The following is a 21815-nucleotide window of genomic DNA, read 5'->3' as shown; positions in this document are numbered from 1 at the left end:
TTAAAACTTGATCTTTATTCATTTTTCTTATAGGAGAAACAGCCAACGCGTTTAGTCCGTTACAGGACTTCTTCAGGGCTATAAAAAATATACACACAAAACAGATATTTTATAAACGTGTTGACACACATTTAAAAACACTTTTTTTTAAAACAGATAAAGCCGAAATTCATGTGCATTGTTGTCTGCTATTAGAATTATTGTGTTGTATTAGCACTATTGGCTGCTCTGCGCATTATTGCCTGGAGCATTATTGCCTGCTCTGCGCATTATTGCCTGGAGCATTATTGCCTGCTCTGGGCATTGTTGCCTGCTATGAGTATTATTGCCTGCTCTGTGCATTGTTGCCTGCTATGAGTATTGTTGCCTGCTATGAGTATTATTGCCTGCTTCGGGCATTATTGCTTTTATTCCCTTTCCACCTCTAGTAAATGCATCAGCATGATAAATTAAGGGACTCAGGTGTCCGGAACCAATTAGGAACCTTAAAACATATCCACTGATTGTGGGAAAGTACGGCGGAACGGGATTGGTTGAAGTATTTCTATTCTATTAATTGGCTGTGGCAGCACCTGTCAGTTGTGCTTTTCCTGGGGAAGGGGGAGGGAGATTTTCAGAGGGCGCACGGCTCGCGCAGGATTGGCCATGGAGCCGCTTGCCGGTTGCTGATTGGCTGTGTGCGTCCTGGAGTGCACGTGCCCCTGACGCAGTATTTACCTGCTGCACGTCCTCGCCCTTCCTTGGTGGGCGGGCTTAGGTGACGTCACCACGAGATGCTGCTCTGCCAGTGGGTGTCTGCCCGTCACTCTGGGCTCGAGGCAGGCGGAAGATGCCGGGGACGGTGTGCGCTGCACAGGTGCGTCAGACGTAAGCGCGCTCCTCTCTAGCGTAGCGGCTCCGCCCACCTCGCCGCCTGGAGCGCAGGTGCCGAGCGCCACCCGGGCCGTCCCTACGTCAGGGGCGCGTCGCCTCCCCGCCCCCTCCCCGCTGCTGCAGCTGTCAAACTGCTCGGAGCCGGGCCTGAGGTGCGTGAGGAGCCTCGAGCCGAGCCGGAGCCGGGACCGGGGTGAGTGACGGGCCCCGCGGCGGGGGAGGGCCCCGGGCGCACGGGGGGGGGGGGCTGACTCCTGTCCCTGCGCGCGCTGCTCTGTGGGGGCTGCGCCATCTGATGTATCGCCCCCCCCCGCCCCGGCTCTGCACCCCCTGACATATGTATTTATGTATTTGATGCATTGGTGCGAGGCGCGGACTTTACCCGAAGGTGCACAGTAGAACCAGAGACGCTGCACGAGAGACATGGCAACACCCCCCCCCCCCCGAGCGCTGCACCTCGAGACCCGAGGACCCCCCCCCCCAGCTCTGCAGCAGCTCATCCAATCCGCTCCTGCACCCCTGACCCCGGGGCTCAAGGCCTCCCAGGCTCTGCCCCCCCCTTCATTGTGGATCTAGAGCCCCCGAGGAGGCTGCAGCAGCCTGATGACGTCACTTGCCCCCCCACCCCCCCCTGCTGGAGACCTCTATTCAGACTTTGATGAGTCCAGAGGGGCCCTGAAGGCAGCTGCATGGGTCACCCTGCCCCCTGCCCCCCTCCAGCTGCAACTGGAGGAGTGGCCCCAATATTACACCCCCCCCACCCTGTCACTGCTCCATCCGCCACCTACACGAGAGCCTGGACCCCTCCTCTGATGGCCTCTCACTTGAAGATCTAGAAACCCTGGTCCAGCAGACAACATGCATCAGCCCCCCACCCTGTGGTCTCCCCCCCACCCTGTCACTGCTCCATCCGCCACCTACACGAGAGCCTGGATCCCTTCTCACTTGAAGATCTAGAATCCCTGGCGAAACACACACCATGCATCATCCCCTCCAGCCCAGGAAAACACACTGACACTCTTGTGTATGCGAACAGCTTTCACACGCAAACCCCTCCATCTATTGCACCGAAGGTTCATTCTTCAATTTCTACCATTTTTGAAGTATCCTTCTCCCTATCCACCCCTCTTCGACCCACACGTCTTCACCCCTTCCTTGGGATCTGATATCGATTTGCTATATCTTCTTCTGACGATAGCAATCCAACGTATTTAATTGTAATGGAAAGCTCTGAATAATGTTTCATTTCATGCTTGCTGAGCACGGGTTACCTACCTTAGGAGGGTACACACGTTTAACATTCTCCACAAGGACACCTGTCCCATCACAATCCCTCTGGCACACACCTGACACCTTCATGCCCCACTGTTATTCAGCTTTCTTTGTTTTTAGCAGGAAGTATCTACTTCTACTCTGTGCTGTACAACCCCATGGTGCCTTTCTTTTCCTTCTACCCCTATCTCTTGTTTTTTCTCTTTTTTTCAACCTTTTCTTTTGTCTCTTTAATTCCTTGTTATAGAATATATATTCAAGACCTACACGTTGCATTATTCATATATACCCATTTTCGCACCACTAAGACTGATATATGGTATTACCATAATTGGTTACTGCTTTCATTGTTGTTTGTACATTGGTGAATATTATATAAAATCATGATTTTATACATTTTAGTTTGAACTTATGGCAGTGGGATTCCTTTGAATATATATATATATATTTAGTTGTACCCTTTTGATGCTTTTTAATACGCGTGACATTCAAATTTGTTGGGTCTCAGGACATTTACTTTGTGTTATTCTTCATTGTCTTTGTTATATTTCTGTTCTTTCTTAATTAATGAAATATATGGAACAAAAATACATTTGCTAACACTTTAAGCATACCTGCTGTCGACATTGAAAATGCACTTTTTCTGACAATTACTCTTCCAGTCTGAGAGCAAAAATCTACAAGTAATGAAAAGCGCTGGTCTTGGGTATTGAGCTTGCAATTCTTTCTGCTTTCATTTCTCATACATGCAGCTACCACGTTACTTTTGTGTTAAGATGTTTGTCCTTCCTTTATGGTATTCCCAATTTAGTACAATCTACTACATGATGTATATGGCCCAGTGTTGTGACTCACTGGGACTCTGGTACGCACTACGTGAAATGAATTATTCCTTTAAACCATTATGTGCATTTTGTCTAATGCAATTTATTATGATTCCCAACAATATTCATCAATGTCATCAATTCTATGATACAAATTTTTCACACTGTCATTAAATTATACGTAACATAATTCAAACACAGGTTTACAAACAAAAAATAAATAAAAAGGAAAACCCAATGCATTTCGGGGCGACAATGCCCCTTCGTCAGGGGTCTGTGAAAAAAGGAAGGATACAAACAAGGAGAATATTAATCATACAAGCTAAACACTGTTTAAATCTTTTATATCAGCAAAATTGCGCTTTGAAAGCTTACCTAAATCCTAAGAGATAATCTGTACCCTGTGTCTACTTGATGTGAGCATTTCAAACAAACATCTGCGAAAAAACCAAAAACTAGGGTGTGTAAACATGTCCAATCCTATTAGCAATGTTAACCTATTGCACTAAAAGTTATTCAAACAACCTCACGACCATAAATTCTTTACCTGCAAGGACGTTGCTGGTAACCGTTCTATGATATGGAGAAAATAATAAAGAAGAAACCCAAATAACCATACATTATCAGAAATGAAATGCATGTGCATTTTTTCAAAAAAATATATATAACAAGGTGAAGCTCACCTGCGTGTAATGTGGAGCTAGCTGTCACGTAGAAAAAACCTGTGACAAACAAGCTACTAGGCGTCAATACACGTATATATTCATAAGCTTGCGCTTCTAAGATGATACACATCCAAGATGTATTTACCTGCGAGTCTAAACGTGCAGGTTTCGATCTCGCTGCCTTTTTCACGTGTATGCTGTAAAAAATAATAATGAAAAGTCTGTCTTAATTCCGCAAGCTAAACCGAGATCCAAAAGGATGTGATTGTGCCTTATTCTAAATCGAAGCTTACCGTCCACTGAAAATCAAGTTCAGAAAAAGACCGTTCCTCCGCTGTCTCGTTTGTCAAGTGAAACCTCTACCGGACGCGATAGTCCTATCTTGCTTTTAACCTTCGTGTAGGTTAAACAATAGACATAGCTAACACACTACTAAAATCGCATCGATTGTTGTATTGGAAACGCGCCTCTCCATGAAATTCACACTCTTACAGCGAATGAGATTAAGAATCCCGAAGTACAAAAAACGTGAAAAAACAGATTCTAATGCCGTCTAAGAAATTTTCACGAAGTCAAAGAAAAAAATTCAACTATGTTGTATTCTAAAATACAGCGTCAGATGTTGACGGTGTTCACGCTTGATAAAGCTTTTTCAAAGAAAAAATAGAAACTTTGAGGGATGGTTCAAACTACCCTGCATGTACGTGTGGTTAGTTCTTATAGTTAACAACACTAATATCAAAGCTTACAGTGCATATGAATATTACACCCAGATCTTGGGTTTTACCACAAATTAATGCATCAATTTAAACACATTTCATAATCCATGTGAAAATACATGTGAAAATATGAATAAAACAAATACATACTGCTGCTGCATAATTTCGCGTTATGAACATTTGCTGTTTTCCTGCCTATTTACAATCTATGAGTACATGATATTAATCTACTAGAAACCCTAACGCCTACCTTGACAATCCCGTGAGCATTTTATGTGGTCACTATTGTGTGATCTATGTTTGATGTAGTACAGGAATTTTTGTGTGTGGTTCTGAATATACAGAGTATTGCTCGAGTCAAATTAAAGAAAGCACGACATCTCCATTTTATCATTCAATCCTGACGGAACCATCGTTTGTAATTTCCGAATCCAGAAAGCTTCTCGTTGCAGAAGTATCTTTACATTGTCCATGCCTAATCTCTGTGGAACTAACTCAATGATCTGAAAACGCAACTGGGCAATATTGTGATTTTTTTCGATCCAGTGCTGTGTGAGAGGCGACGTTAGACTTTTATTGCGTATTCGGCTTTTGTGCTCCCTGAGTCTCAACTTCATCTTTCTATCAGTTTTACCGATGTAAAGTAGCCCACATGGGCATTTGATCGAGTAAACAACATGTTCCGAATCACAATTTGTGGAATGCCTAAGCAAGATCTTCTCTCCTGTTTGAGGATGTAATAGAATATTGCCAGTAATCACATTATTGCAGTTTTTGCAATTAAAACACCTTGATGTTCCTTTGTATATCAATTCTTGTTGCAATGTAGTTGGTTTATTAAGGAGTTCCCTTAAATTTTGTGCTCTCTTATATGCAAACAGTGGACGTCTTTCAAATAGTGTACCAAAATCTTTTTCAGCCAATAGAATCTCCCATCTTTTTGCGATAGTCCTTTTTATGTCTCTGGATGCAGTCACGTACTTTGAGACAAAAACCATTTTGGTATTAACAGTTTTAGTTTTCTTTTTCAGTAATTCTGTCCTTGGCGTTGTTTTTATTTTTTCTAAATGCGCCTCGAGCAGTTTTTTCGGGTAACCTCTGTCGAGGTATTTCTGTTTTTGTTCTTGTAAACTTTTGTCACATTGCTCTGGATCAGATGAAATACGTTTAATCCGCATGAATTGAGAAACTGGCAAATTGTTTATCAAACTAGCTGGGTGAAAACTAGAATACAATAAAGCGGTGTTCTTGTCTGTTTGCTTTTTGTATAGTTTTGTCTGTATGGAATTTTCTTTAATTTCAACAAGAACATCTAGAAATGATAATGCTGTGCGACTTACATTGTAGGTAAATTGAATTCTCGGATCCACTAGATTCAGACTACTGATATTATGCAGAAGTTCAGTTTCTGGACGTCTCCAAATTAAAAAGATGTCATCTATGTAACGTCGAAAATAGATTAAGCCTTGCTGCCATGTTGGATCTTCTAGAATGTAATCCAATTCGAATTTTGCCATGTATGTATTCGCATATATACATGCCCCCGGGAAGCCCATAGCTGTCCCCGTCAGTTGATTGTAGTACTTATCTTGCCACACAAAATAGCTGTTAAGGAGACAAAATTCCAACAATTGTAGTATCAAGATTTTCTGTTCATTTGTTTTATCAGTTTTCAAGAGTGCCCATTCCATGGCCTCTATCCCTTGTTTGTGCGGTATGGACGTGTATAACGCCGTTACATCTATGGTACAGAGAGTCCATTCCATGCATCCTGTCGTGTCCATATCTGCAAGACTTCTGAGGAAGTCTGATGTATCCTGTAGATATGTTGGCCAGTTTTGAATGAATGGTTGCATGTGCGTGTCAATGAAAATCCCCAAATTCTCAAATATCGATGAGCAGCCTGATACTATCGGCCTAAAGGGAGGATCATCAATGCTTTTGTGTATTTTAGGCAGAAAGTAGATTTTTGGTCTCCTTGGGTATATTTGCCTTAGATATCGCTTCGTGGTGTTGTCTATCCATTCCAATTCCTCAGCTTTATTCAAAATCTCATCCAATCCTTGAACAATTTTGAGTGTTGGATCCTGTTCAAGTTTAGCATAGGTGTTGATGTCGTTCACGTGTTCATCACCCTTTCGTGTGTAGAACACCATATCCATTATAACAAGACCTCCACCCTTATCGGCCTTCTGTATTATGATTTCCTTGTTCAATGCTAGTCGTTTAAGGGTGCTTTGTTCTGCTCGGGTCAAGTTGTTCAATTTCCGTTTATAGTTAATTTTGTTCAAGTCTGCTTTTACCAAAGTCTCAAACGTGTCCAAACTTTTGTGTGATACTGGTGCCATGAACTGGCTTTTGGGTTTGAAAGGTCTGTCCGTTTCATCAGTCTTTTCCATAGGATTTACAATATTAAAAAAATACTTCAATCTGAGTACTCTCATGAATTTAAAAAAAGAAATCTCCGTCTCTAATTCATTTGATTGATATGTCCTAACAAATGAAGTGCCCTTGTTTAAGAGTTTCTCTTCAAATTCAGAAAGTGGATATTTTGAAATATTAACTACGAGATTTTCGTTTGGCTCCGTAATCCTGTTTTTTTCAGTTGTTCTCTCTCCTTCTCTTTCTCCCTTTCTTTCTCTTTCTCCCTTTCTTTGTCCTTTTCCTCTTCTTGTCTTATTTCTAGTTGTGCAAGGTATATATCCGGTGGTTTGCGGGATGCTTGGTCCTTTTCTAAAAAAGAGGAAGTGGATGGTTTACCTGATGTGCCTTCAGTGACATTAGATGATTGGGCTGCTAGATGTGATGCTTGTGGTATTATTGATTTACGTGCTATGTTGATTTCACTATCCGATACCACACTATCATCTGAAGAAGCTGGCTGTTGTTTCCTGCCGGTGAATCTCCTCTTTGCATAAACCTCAGCCCACGTGTATGTTTCATTAAGTTTATAATCAATAGTATCGCGTTTAAACTTCCGCAGCTTGGTTTCTTGTAACTCTTTTCCGTACTTATCTAGCCGTATGTTGATATCTTCCAGAATTCTTTTCCATTGATCCTCTTCCAATCTTTCTGATAATTCCCGTTTAGTTGTAAAAATTTCCTCCTCTAATTCACGTATTGTTTTGGCAAGTTCTTCAACCAGCAACAAAATCAAATCCAATGAACACTTATTCAAAATTTCAAACCATTTTTCCATAAATTTCGGATTACTATTGAGCCTGTATAACATTGGCCTGATGGCCAATCTTAGCCCTCTGGGGATTCTTCTAACCCGATGATATTGGATCAGGGTTGTCGCGTGTAGGCGTTGATTTAACTCGCGTCTAGTTAGATATTCGAGTTGCTTTAATTTTTGTTCAATTGATCCTCCTTGTGTTTCGAAAGTCTTTGATTCTTTGATTAGTTTATAAATTTGACTTGCCTCATCAGCTGTATAGGCCTTCGTGTTTGCACGATTATCAGTAATCGAAGCTATTGAGTCAAACGACATTTTTGAGTGTGGTGCTAGATCCCTTAAATGGCAGTAATAGTGAAAATCTGAATGAGAAAGGGATTCTGCACTCGTGTTTGTACAATTTGAAACGTTTAGACGATAAGTGTGCTGTACCAGATTAGTGCCTGCCCACTGATACCTAAATCATGTATATGGCCCAGTGTTGTGACTCACTGGGACTCTGGTACGCACTACGTGAAATGAATTATTCCTTTAAACCATTATGTGCATTTTGTCTAATGCAATTTATTATGATTCCCAACAATATTCATCAATGTCATCAATTCTATGATACAAATTTTTCACACTGTCATTAAATTATACGTAACATAATTCAAACACAGGTTTACAAACAAAAAATAAATAAAAAGGAAAACCCAATGCATTTCGGGGCGACAATGCCCCTTCGTCAGGGGTCTGTGAAAAAAGGAAGGATACAAACAAGGAGAATATTAATCATACAAGCTAAACACTGTTTAAATCTTTTATATCAGCAAAATTGCGCTTTGAAAGCTTACCTAAATCCTAAGAGATAATCTGTACCCTGTGTCTACTTGATGTGAGCATTTCAAACAAACATCTGCGAAAAAACCAAAAACTAGGGTGTGTAAACATGTCCAATCCTATTAGCAATGTTAACCTATTGCACTAAAAGTTATTCAAACAACCTCACGACCATAAATTCTTTACCTGCAAGGACTTTGCTGGTAACCGTTCTATGATATGGAGAAAATAATAAAGAAGAAACCCAAATAACCATACATTATCAGAAATGAAATGCATGTGCATTTTTTCAAAAAAATATATATAACAAGGTGAAGCTCACCTGCGTGTAATGTGGAGCTAGCTGTCACGTAGAAAAAACCTGTGACAAACTAGCGACTAGGCGTCAATACACATATATATTCATAAGCTTGCGCTTCTAAGATGATACACATCCAAGATGTATTTACCTGCGAGTCTAAACGTGCAGGTTTCGATCTCGCTGCCTTTTTCACGTGTATGCTGTAAAAAATAATAATGAAAAGTCTGTCTTAATTCCGCAAGCTAAACCGAGATCCAAAAGGATGTGATTGTGCCTTATTCTAAATCGAAGCTTACCGTCCACTGAAAATCAAGTTCAGAAAAAGACCGTTCCTCCGCTGTCTCGTTTGTCAAGTGAAACCTCTACCGGACGCGATAGTCCTATCTTGCTTTTAACCTTCGTGTAGGTTAAACAATAGACATAGCTAACACACTACTAAAATCGCATCGATTGTTGTATTGGAAACGCGCCTCTCCATGAAATTCACACTCTTACAGCGAATGAGATTAAGAATCCCGAAGTACAAAAAACGTGAAAAAACAGATTCTAATGCCGTCTAAGAAATTTTCACGACGTCAAAGAAAAAAATTCAACTATGTTGTATTCTAAAATACAGCGTGAGATGTTGACGGTGTTCACGCTTGATAAAGCTTTTTCAAAGAAAAAATAGAAACTTTGAGGGATGGTTCAAACTACCCTGCATGTACGTGTGGTTAGTTCTTATAGTTAACAACACTAATATCAAAGCTTACAGTGCATATGAATATTACACCCAGATCTTGGGTTTTACCACAAATTAATGCATCAATTTAAACACATTTCATAATCCATGTGAAAATACATGTGAAAATATGAATAAAACAAATACATACGGCTGCTGCATAATTTCGCGTTATGAACATTTGCTGTTTTCCTGCCTATTTACAATCTATGAGTACATGATATTAATCTACTAGAAACCCTAACGCCTACCTTGACAATCCCGTGAGCATTTTATGTGGTCACTATTGTGTGATCTATGTTTGATGTAGTACAGGAATTTTTGTGTGTGGTTCTGAATATACAGAGTATTGCTCGAGTCAAATTAAAGAAAGCACGACATCTCCATTTTATCATTCAATCCTGACGGAACCATCGTTTGTAATTTCCGAATCCAGAAAGCTTCTCGTTGCAGAAGTATCTTTACATTGTCCATGCCTAATCTCTGTGGAACTAACTCAATGATCTGAAAACGCAACTGGGCAATATTGTGATTTTTTTCGATCCAGTGCTGTGTGAGAGGCGACGTTAGACTTTTATTGCGTATTCGGCTTTTGTGCTCACTGAGTCTCAACTTCATCTTTCTATCAGTTTTACCGATGTAAAGTAGCCCACATGGGCATTTGATCGAGTAAACAACATGTTCCGAATCACAATTTGTGGAATGCCTAAGCAAGATCTTCTCTCCTGTTCGAGGATGTAATAGAATATTGCCAGTAATCACATTATTGCAGTTTTTGCAATTAAAACACCTTGATGTTCCTTTGTATATCAATTCTTGTTGCAATGTAGTTGGTTTATTAAGGAGTTCCCTTAAATTTTGTGCTCTCTTATATGCAAACAGTGGACGTCTTTCAAATAGTGTACCAAAATCTTTTTCAGCCAATAGAATCTCCCATCTTTTTGCGATAGTCCTTTTTATGTCTCTGGATGCAGTCAAGTACTTTGAGACAAAAACCATTTTGGTATTAACAGTTTTAGTTTTCTTTTTCAGTAATTCTGTCCTTGGCGTTGTTTTTATTTTTTCTAAATGCGCCTCGAGCAGTTTTTTCGGGTAACCTCTGTCGAGGTATTTCTGTTTTTGTTCTTGTAAACTTTTGTCACATTGCTCTGGATCAGATGAAATACGTTTAATCCGCATGAATTGAGAAACTGGCAAATTGTTTATCAAACTAGCTGGGTGAAAACTAGAATACAATAAAGCGGTGTTCTTGTCTGTTTGCTTTTTGTATAGTTTTGTCTGTATGGAATTTTCTTTAATTTCAACAAGAACATCTAGAAATGATAATGCTGTGCGACTTACATTGTAGGTAAATTGAATTCTCGGATCCACTAGATTCAGACTACTGATATTATGCAGAAGTTCAGTTTCTGGACGTCTCCAAATTAAAAAGATGTCATCTATGTAACGTCGAAAATAGATTAAGCCTTGCTGCCATGTTGGATCTTCTAGAATGTAATCCAATTCGAATTTTGCCATGTATATATTCGCATATATACATGCCCCCGGGAAGCCCATAGCTGTCCCCGTCAGTTGATTGTAGTACTTATCTTGCCACACAAAATAGCTGTTAAGGAGACAAAATTCCAACAATTGTAGTATCAAGATTTTCACGTTTTTTGTACTTCGGGATTCTTAATCTCATTCGCTGTAAGAGTGTGAATTTCATGGAGGGGCGCGTTTCCAATACAACAATCGATGCGATTTTAGTAGTGTGTTAGCTATGTCTATTGTTTAACCTACACGAAGGTTAAAAGCAAGATAGGACTATCGCGTCCGGTAGAGGTTTCACTTGACAAACGAGACAGCGGAGGAACGGTCTTTTTCTGAACTTGATTTTCAGTGGACGGTAAGCTTCGATTTAGAATAAGGCACAATCACATCCTTTTGGATCTCGGTTTAGCTTGCGGAATTAAGACAGACTTTTCATTATTATTTTTTACAGCATACACGTGAAAAAGGCAGCGAGATCGAAACCTGCACGTTTAGACTCGCAGGTAAATACATCTTGGATGTGTATCATCTTAGAAGCGCAAGCTTATGAATATATATGTGTATTGACGCCTAGTCGCTTGTTTGTCACAGGTTTTTTCTACGTGACAGCTAGCTCCACATTACACGCAGGTGAGCTTCACCTTGTTATATATATTTTTTTGAAAAAATGCACATGAATTTCATTTCTGATAATGTATGGTTATTTGGGTTTCTTCTTTATTATTTTCTCCATATCATAGAACGGTTACCAGCAACGTCCTTGCAGGTAAAGAATTTATGGTCGTGAGGTTGTTTGAATAACTTTTAGTGCAATAGGTTAACATTGCTAATAGGATTGGACATGTTTACACACCCTAGTTTTTGGTTTTTTCGCAGATGTTTGTTTGAAATGCTCACATCAAGTAGACACAGGGTACAGATTATCTCTTAGGATTTAGGTAAGCTTTCAAAGCGCAATTTTGCTGATATAAAAGATTTAAACAGTGTTTAGCTTGTATGATTAATATTCTCCTTGTTTGTATCCTTCCTTTTTTCACAGACCCCTGACGAAGGGGCATTGTCGCCCCGAAATGCATTGGGTTTTCCTTTTTATTTATTTTTTGTTTGTAAACCTGTGTTTGAATTATGTTACGTATAATTTAATGACAGTGTGAAAAATTTGTATCATAGAATTGATGACATTGATGAATATTGTTGGGAATCATAATAAATTGCATTAGACAAAATGCACATAATGGTTTAAAGGAATAATTCATTTCACGTAGTGCGTACCAGAGTCCCAGTGAGTCACAACACTGGGCCATATACATGATTTAGGTATCAGTGGGCAGGCACTAATCTGGTACAGCACACTTATCGTCTAAACGTTTCAAATTGTACAAACACGAGTGCAGAATCCCTTTCTCATTCAGATTTTCAATCTACTACATGGTCACACTATGTTTATATTCATTCAGGGCTCGCCGTTCCATGTTCCTTCCCCATGATTTCCAACTCCAGCTGAGTGAGTTGAGAGTTTGTGGAGACTGGATCTGCAGGACATGGCCTCCCAATACTTCAATAAGCGTGTTTCTCGACTTTACGCCTGCCTCTGCCAACTTGATGCAGAGTTACCTTTGGCTTCCCTTCTTTAGGTCAGAGACAGGAAACCGAACACAGACTCCACTCAACCAGTGTAGTTGGAACAATTCCTGGAACATGCTTCTGAAAAGTCCCAAAGCCAGTCTAAATGGTGCAGATGGGAGGGTGATGATGGATCTTCAACATACAAACTTTGACCTTCCCTGGGTACGCCCAACGTTGAGGGGGCAAGCAGAGCGGGGAGCTCACCATGAGCGAGGCATCGAGTGAAAGGGCATTTCCGACATTTGTAGGGAACTGCTCTGTATATGGTAAAACCACTAAGTGGTTATACCATGCACAGAGTCCAGGGGTTCCCCAAAAGTGTATCGGGCTCAATGTAAAACTCAAAGTGCATTATTAGTGGTCGTGTGAGTGAGCAACCTTTAGGCCTAACACAGGAGTGTAAGACATTTATTGCATAGCAGTGATCAATAATGGACACACGACTCAAGAAGGAAACCCAGACCAATTTTAGAAAAATATACTTTGTATTTTTTATTTTAAGACCAAGAACTTTGCAATAAGGTCAGTAAGTTTAAAAAAAAATACTTTCCACTTTGGAAAATTGACACTTGGAAAGAAGCTTTTCAGCACGGTTCAATGTTATCCTATTGGCAAAACAATATCGTGGTTAAACAGGTAACTAATGCACTTACAATTCTAGTTTTTGGGACCAGAAGTCCGCAAGGGGCAAAGGTCAGATGAGTACCAAAACTGCATCCCCGGCAGCACAGGGGCGGCCGGGTTCAAAGGTCAAATTGGGACTTAGATCCATTGGAGACTAGGGGTGCCAGCACCCACACTGCTTGCAGGTAAGTAGACCAGTTCCAGGGGCTAAGCTTTGAAGGTTAGGTTAAGCACAGGGGGCCCACAAAGCAGCACCAAACATACACCACCAAGCGGCACAGAGGCGGCCGGGTGCAATTTCAACGCCAGGTGCCCAATGCTTTTCAATAGGGATTCTTCTTTTGGCAAACAGGCTGCAGGCGTGGCACCAGAGTTTGGAGGATAGAGACTAATGACAGTATAGTTAAATGGCGATGTAAGGGGACCATCTGTTCACCTCATCAAGGCCCATGGGCTTCAGGTGCAAGGGTGCCTTTCAACATTGAAGTCTTCTTACCGTAGCCGGTTGCGGTCGGGTGGAGCCTCTGGATTCACACTACAGGCGCCGACGTGGAGTTCAAGAGAGAGCCTCCAATGCTGGACACAAGGTCAGGATCGCTGGGGAGACTTCACTGCACAGGTGAGCCATTCAGACTCTGGCCGTGGGCGTCTGATGTAATGTGGGCAGGGATTGCGGTTCAAGATGGAGCTGGAGCCCCTGGAGTTGGTTTCTTCTGGACAGGTCCGCCGTCCTCATGAGATTGGAGTCTTTTTGAAAGGCAGTAGTACTCCCAGGGTTTTCAGAGGTCGCTGGCTGCAAGGATCCTCGCTCAGCCCCACCCTCTTCAACGTCTACATGAGCCCCCTCGCAGACATCGCACGCCAACACAACCTTAACATCATCTCCTACGCCGACGACACCCAGCTGATCCTCTCCCTCACCAACGACCCTGCCACCGCCAGAGCCAGCCTACACGAGGGAATGAAGGACGTCGCCGAAAGGATGAAGAACAGCCGCCTCAAGCTGAACTCAGACAAGACGGAAGTCCTCATCCTGGGATCATCCCCCTCAGCCTGGGACGACTCCCGGTGGCCCCCTGCACTGGGCACCACCCCCAAACCAACGGACCACGCACGAAACCTGGGCTTCATCCTGGACTCCTCCCTCTCGATGGCCAGACAAGTCAACGCCGTCCCGTCATCCTGTTTCAACACTTGCGCATGCTCCGAAAGATCTTCCAATGGATCCCCACCGAAACTAGGAAGACGGTCACCCAGGCACTCGTCACCAGCCGATTGGACTACGGGAACACCCTCTACGCGGGAACCACTGCCAAACTACAGAAAAGACTCCAGCGCATACAGAACGCCTCCGCACGTCTCGTCCTGAACAACCCCCGCCACAACCACATCTTCGCCCACCTGAGAGACCTGCACTGGCTCCCCGTCAGCAAAAGGATCACGTTCAAACTCCTCACCCACGCACACAAGGCTCTCCACGACCTGGGCCCCAAGTACCTCAACAACCGCCTCACCTTCTACACGCCCACCCGCCAGCTACGATCGACCAGCCTCGCCCTCGCCACTGTACCACGCATTCGCAGAACCACCGCCGGAGGAAGATCCTTCTCCTTCCTAGCAGCCAAGACATGGAACTCCCTCCCCATCCACCTACGGCTGACCCAGGACCATCTCTCCTTCAGGAAGCAACTCAAGACCTGGCTCTTCGAGCAGTAACGGACCCCTCCCCCCAGCGCCTTGAGACCCTACCGGGTGAGTAGCGCGCAATATAAATTGTTTGATTGATTGACCGGTCACAGGTTTGCAGAGGCTTGACACAGGCCGGTAGGGCTGGGGCCAAGGCAGTCGTCCACTTAATCTTCTCTGCACGGTCTTCTTCCTGCTTCTTAGGTCGTCGCAGATGTAGGTTCTAGGTCTGAAGGAGCCAACTATATACTACATTTAGGGGTATTTTAGGGGAGTAGCAGCTCTTATTTCGTGCCTTTCTCTATACCTAGAAGCTACAAAAGACAGCTGATTACTCATTGCGCACTGCGAGAATACCTGTTTGTCAACTCTTTTTATCTAATGTACCCGTGTCACCTGTTGCACTCGTTGTAAAAATATAGCCAAAATTGCGAAAACTGTTTAAAACATTTTTAAAATTGCCCTTTGTTTTACGAGGTGTTATTCTTACCTGCACACTAAAATTGAACTCAGACACTCCACTGCTTTAGTGGGAGCAGAGTAGCGGGCGTCTTTCGCGAGCGCCATCTTGGGTGAGGGAATTGGGCTCGGCCGCACTTCAGGGGCTGTGCTATAGCGGTCAGGCACCTGCTTGCCTACTTAAGAACTGGCAATGCAAGCGCGCGGTTAGTCTATACCTAGAAGCAACAAAAGACAGCTGATTACTCATTGCGCACTACGAGGAGAATACCTGTTTGTCAACTCTTTTTATCTAATGTACCCGTGTCACCTGTTGCACTCGTTGTAAAAATATAGCCAAAATTACGGAAACTGTTTAAAACCTTTTTAAAATTACCCTTTGTTTTACGAGGTGTTATTCTTACCTGCACACTAAAATTGAACTCAGACACCCCACTGCTTTAGTGGGAACAGAGTAGCGGGCGTCTTTCGCGAGCGTCATCTTGGGTGAGGGAATTGGGCTCGGCCGCACTTTAGGGACTGTGCTATAGCGGTCAGGCACCTGCTTGCCTACTTAAGAGCTGGCAATGCAAGCGAGCAGCGGGCGTGCCAGACGCAAGCCCGTCTGTGCCCGTCCGCGCACCGGCCGCTCACAGCACCAGCCATGCTGCCCGCCGCGCCCTCACCAGGATAGAATTGAATACACCAGGGAACAACTACTTATTATAGGTAAGAAGGAAGGGGCTCCCCCCCCCCCCCACTGGTGTGGACTAATGTAAGAATACACTCAAGTGTGGTTTGATCAATTGCAGATCTTTGAACAAACACTACCACAAGGTCTCCACCCTGTTAGAAATTATGAAGCTGGATGCCCTCTTTCTAACAGAAACTTGGACCACCTCAGATTCGTTGGTGCACTTGGGTCTTGCTTGCCCTGCTGGCTATAAAATATTTCATAAGCCGCGGACCTCGGGAAGAGGAGGGGGGTTGGGGTAATCTTTAAGGAGGAATGGGACTTTGCACCTCTACAGATAGATGAGGTTGCGGGGATCGAAAGACTGGGTTTGCTCACTCCAGGAAACTAAAGGCAGAATACTCACAGGTATACTTTATTATAGACCCCGGGAGGCGGATACCCAGTACCCGGCCCTGCTCAACTCTATTATCAATCTGAGTTTAACTCATGCAAGCATGTTGGTACTGGGAAACTTTAACCTATGGGATAACGGAAGCCTAGATAACCATCTAAGGGACTTAAGGCATGTCTGTGAGAATCTCAGGCTCCACCAAATGGTAATGCAACCATCTCATACAGGAGGACCTACTCTGGACCTCCTGTTTGCGAATCAGGCCGAGACGGAGGTGGTTGATATTGTTCCTCAAAGCTGGACTGACCACTTCCTGTTTCACTTTTTAATTAAGTTGCCCAGCTCAGTGGATAAAAACAACCAGCCATCGATCTTCAGGAAGGGTAGAGCATGGAACAAGGCGGTAAAAAATTGGGCCCAAATGCCTTTTCAGCGTCAGCTGTCATTCTCCTCCTCCTCCTCGGTAGAGGAAAACTATCAGACATATTGTAAGGCGGTGGGGGAAACTCTTGATGTAGTGGCCCCAGTAAGACGCTTAAAACTTAGGAAAAAAATCTCAGCTCCCTGGTATAATGTCGAACTGAAGCAGCTGTGGGAAGCATGTAAAAGAGCAGAGAGAAAATGGAGGAGGGCCTACTGGCACTCTGATAAAGAAGCGCTGAAACGGGCTCAGACACAATATAAGGAAATGATTGCTAGGGCCAAAGCAGAATACTATGCTGAAGCCATTCTTCAAGCCCCCAATGGCACCAAAGCCCTCTTTAAGATCGTTAGGGAGCTTTCAAGCCCAGCCACTGCAAGTAATAAGGTAGTGGCATCACAGCAACTCTGTGGTGAAATAGCTTCCTTTTTTAGGGACAAAATAACCAACATTGTCAGTAAACTTCAATCTGATGGTCCAGATGACATGGCCTTGATGCCTGACATTGTCTCCCAGAGTACCACCTCACTGGACATCTTTCATGCCCCTTTGGAGGACTCATTTAACCAGCTCGCTTTGAGTGTAGCGTCAGGCTCCCCCTTAGACCCCATAAGATCTGGAAGATCCTGGGCAAAGAAACCTTCCACGGGCTATGGAAGATCTGCTGTCAGTCACTGGAGGAAGGGGTGGTTCATGAGATCTGGAAGCAAGCAGTCGTTACACCATTGCTGAAAAAACCATCTCTGGACCCCACTGATCCAGCAAATTTCAGACCCATCTCCCTATTGCCCTATCTGGTTAAAATCCTGGAGAAGGTTGTCAGCAAAAGTTTGTCATGTTATCTCTAGGACAACTTCTTGCTGGATAGGGATCAATTTGGCTTCCGCTCGGGACATGGGACAGAGACGGCGCTGGTAACGGCAACGGATAACCTGCGAATGCTCGCTGACAATGGTAACTCCTCGGTCCTTGTATTATTGGACATGTCAGCCGCATTTGATACGGTGAGCCGGGTCATGCTGGTTGAGAGACTGGAAAACGTGGGGATCAAAGGTCGAGCCTTTCAGTGGTTACGATCATACCTGTCAGGAAGACAATAAGCTGTATCTTTAACACCGTTTATCTCTGACATGTCCCCAGGACACCACGGGTGCCACAGGGCTCGGCAATAAGCCCAATTTTGTTTAACATCTATTTACGCCCTCTCTTTCCCCTTATTAAGTCCTTTGGGTCAACCTGGTCAACTATGCGGACGACACTCAACTGATATTCTCCCTGGAGGGGAAGCAAGCGGTGTCTATGTACACCTTCCAGGAGTGTATGTCTGAAACTGCAAGTTGGCTCAGGAAAAACTCCCTACAGCTGAACGGACGAAAGACTGAGGTGGTGTACTGTCCAGCTACCAGAGTGTCCCGACTTCTGCTGATAGAATTTAAACTCACTCCGAAGAATGAAACTTTGGTCCCGGCTAAAGTAGTACGCAATCTGGGAGTTATGGTTGACGAAAATCTCTAAATGGATATACAAGCCGACAAAACTGCCAGTGTGTGCCTTTCTCTGCTACGTGTATTTCGTAAGATCCTTCCTCTACTCCCAGAAGACTCTCGACCGCTCGTAGTGAGAAGTGTAATACTGAGAAGGTTAGATTACTGTAATTCCCTATATCTGGGAGCACCATTATACATTGTGCAGAGGCTGCAGGCAGTGGCAGCAAAGCTGGCGCTAAACAGACAACGTGGGTCCTCTACGGCACTGGCGTTAAAAGATCTCCGTTGATTGCCCATTAAGGAGAGAATTTATTTTAAATCTCTCTGCATCGTGTATAGGGCAACACATGGGCATGGTCCTATCCCTGTGCAAAAAATGTTTACTTGGTATAATCCAAGTAGGCAGCTCTGATTGTCAAATACCAATCTGGTCACAACCACCAGATTTAAGAAGTCTCAGAAGAGGGGTAGAGCTTTCGAAATACTGGCCTCGCATATCTGGAATGGGCTGCCTCTGTACCTTAGGCAAGAAAGTTCATTGACAGGGTTCAGGAAGAGCCCGAAAACCTAGCTCTTTCCAAGGAATACCTATTAGCTCTCCATACATTGACAATTGAGTTTGCTGTCTTTGATGTTATTCTAACCAAGCACCCGTAGGGTGGCAGTTTTGCGCTATATAAATTATTTTTCCATTCCATTCTCTCTGACCTGGAACTCACCAATTTCTGTTGTCTGATAGGAGCTGCACACCCTTAACTATAATTTATCTGTAGGAGCAATTGTGCTGGACCTTCATAAGCTCCTGGTTCCTCCTAGTTGAAGAATATGATGTGGATATTGACATGATTAAGATATAATGTATTACTACCTCACCATTGTTGATGCAATGACTAATAGGTCACTGCTTTTTTAAAATCTGTTTCTGCCCTTTTGTGTCTGAACTTAGCTGACCTCTAAACAGTCAATATCTTTCACCCTTTTCAAGAAAGACTTGTCCTACATCATTTTGTTTTTAAAACCTTAATGTGGCTTAACGGTCATTAGTTTGGACTTGATAGCGTTGACTAAAATACCTTTTATTTCTGTGAAAGTCCATCTACTTCTGAGACAGACTGTGAAGATCTGTAGGTACCCTCTACACCGACAAGATATCCTTTGCAAAACCGGCTTGTAATCTTAGAGCCAAGTAACAATGTATTTTTCATGCAGTTTCCAAGAGGTTCCAGAAACTGATTGCTAGATAAAGAATATGTTCCTGAACTCTGCTTGATAGGTAAAGAATGCGCCAATGCGGCTACGGTACAGCCCTCATGTATGCACTTATTTACTGGAAACGATGTCTCAGTGACTCCGTTTGAGCTCAGTGTAACTTATATTGTGGAGGTCATAAAAAAACCCTCAATATATTAGATGGGCAGCTGTCAAAGGAAAAGAATTCCAAAGCAAAGCCCGAGGATTGTAGACGGAAGCAATGTACAAGGGCTCCCTCCAACTGCAACGAGTGCCTTATCTTCTATTGGAGTGTTGCTCTTAAGGTCTAGCTTAACAGCGCATTTGTTGACAGACCTTATATGATCACCTAAGAAAGAGGTCCCAGGATTAATACAGAGAGGGTCTTTGTCCCCCCTCTACATGTGTTGATTGGGCAGAAGTTGTGTGCTTTCACACCAGTGCTTCCCCTCCAAGCGCTGTAATCGTTTGTCATCAGTTTGAGTCAGAGCGGTTTATCAAGTCTAGCTATTGTGTTACAACATAGCTTGACCTTAAGGTCACACAGATGCCACTGCAGTGTCGTATGTCTTCTAGATAGTCAGATACGTACGGTGTGTACTCTTCTATGCAGACAGGAGGAGGTCAGTAAAGAGGAACCTGCTTCTCTTTTGCAGTCCCCTCCCCTTTCCTTTCCCTCTTCAAGTTCAGAGATACCTTACCTCAGCACTCTGACAGAACGGTGGTTTCATCTTTCTGATTACTGGTGTTGGGATTTATGGGTTGGAGAGTTTTTTGATCTCCGCAGCTCCAAAAGTGAATTTAATTACTCATTTTACTATTTAGTTTTCAAGAATTAAAAAAATAAATAGATTTAATTTACTTAAAATGTGATATTTGTATGTATTAAATACATTTGTTATAATTTTTAATTGCCCTTCCCCGAATCCTTACTGTCCCTTAAAGTTACCCTTCGCTGAATCTTACAAACTCTTTCTGAGGCCTTTTTAATTTTTTTTTTATTTATTAACAACTCCATTACAATTGAGTATATACTCCTGCTTATCGCTTTCTCACCGGAGGGTGCTTTCCTGGATCCCTTGCTGCCTACCTGAGAGGGGCTACTGTTCGCCGGACCCGCTCCGCGGGTCCCGCTTCACCTGGGCACTTGTTGTGTGTTGTGTGCGAGGCGTGCAGGGCTGCGAGCGTGACGCAGGGGACTCCAACTTCCAGGAGTCCCTGCGAGGCCAATCACCATCACCTGGCCCGCTCTCCCTACAAGGCACGCCCACAGCACACCTGTATATAAACGCAGCATTTACCCGCGCTCGCGGGACGGGCGCGGGACGCAGCTCGGGGCGAAGACCGGGCAAAGAGCGGGCCGTTTGAGGCCGTTCGAGGACGGAAAGGACTGGACTGGGCAACCCCACTGGACTTATTGTGTTCACATGTACAGGTTTTAATTACTTTTTATTCGTATTTATATCACCATGTGTTCACGGGGTACTCGCAGCAAAACTGCTAAAGGAGGGTTAAAATCAAATGGGACACTCGATGATTTCATCGTCAAGACTAACATAGCCATTGACAACGAAATCACTAAAATGCAACACAGAGTGTCTTTGGAGCTCGAGGCAGCGCGAAGACTATCCCAGGACCTAGCATTCACCAAAAAATCATCCTTAGGCAATATTGCCTCGGCCAAAACCCCTGAACGCCTGTCTGGCCCACGGCCCCTGATAGTACAGGCAACTATTCATCCTCCCCCATCAACCCCTCCACCAGAGCCACAACCCATTCCCATCCCGATACCCTCCAAGTCCTTCCAGACTTCGATGTTAAAAACCCAAAGCTTAAACCTTGGTATCCCCAAACAATTAGACACGCTAAAGCTGCCAGCTAGTGTTGACAAAAGAGATGCTGCACATATAAAAAAACGTCTTGCCAGATCAACTTATGCTCGTAAAAAGGCCAAAATTGCGAGGGCACATTTCTTTAATAATCGCCGTCTCTTGGCCTCAAATAGAGCAGGTACTAGTACCCCGCCGGCCAATACTTGCCCTACTGGTGTGGTCACCGATACCAGTATAGATAGCATAGTCCTAGACACAACTACGGGGGAATCACTCCCGATTTTAGCTGAGGGAGCCCCTGAGGAACTATTAGGTGACCCTGGTAAGCTACAAGGGGGTGATGAAGTTTTCCTCAAAACTGTATGGGACACTTTGAAAAGGCTTCTATCCCCCCTGGAACTCCGACTCTCACGAATCGAAAATAATCTACTAGAAATGGACTAGACAATTGTTACTCTAGCAAGTCTTGGCTTAA

The 21815-nt window shown here is 43.5% G+C and overlaps 1 protein-coding gene across 11 annotated transcripts in view; it reads left to right on the top strand.

Annotated features, from left to right (window-relative positions):
- The first annotated feature begins 888 nt into the window (after positions 1–888).
- The window catches only part of MADD (MAP kinase activating death domain), an 853817-nt gene continuing 832890 nt past the window's right edge, over positions 889–21815 (top strand). For 10 of the 11 annotated variants that reach the window (XM_078684455.1, XM_078684462.1, XM_078684460.1 and 7 more), the window contains exon 1: positions 889–1066. The gene's annotated coding sequence lies outside the window, so the exon portion shown is untranslated. The remainder of the gene's footprint in view (positions 1067–21815) is intronic. The other variant, XM_078684463.1, reaches the window with a different exon arrangement.

The sequence above is a fragment of the Lissotriton helveticus genome, chromosome 3_2 (genome assembly GCF_964261635.1).
Source record: "Lissotriton helveticus chromosome 3_2, aLisHel1.1, whole genome shotgun sequence".
NCBI lineage: Eukaryota > Metazoa > Chordata > Amphibia > Caudata > Salamandridae > Lissotriton > Lissotriton helveticus.
Note: the sequence above shows the minus strand (reverse complement) of the source record. Positions and strands in the feature narration are given on the sequence as shown.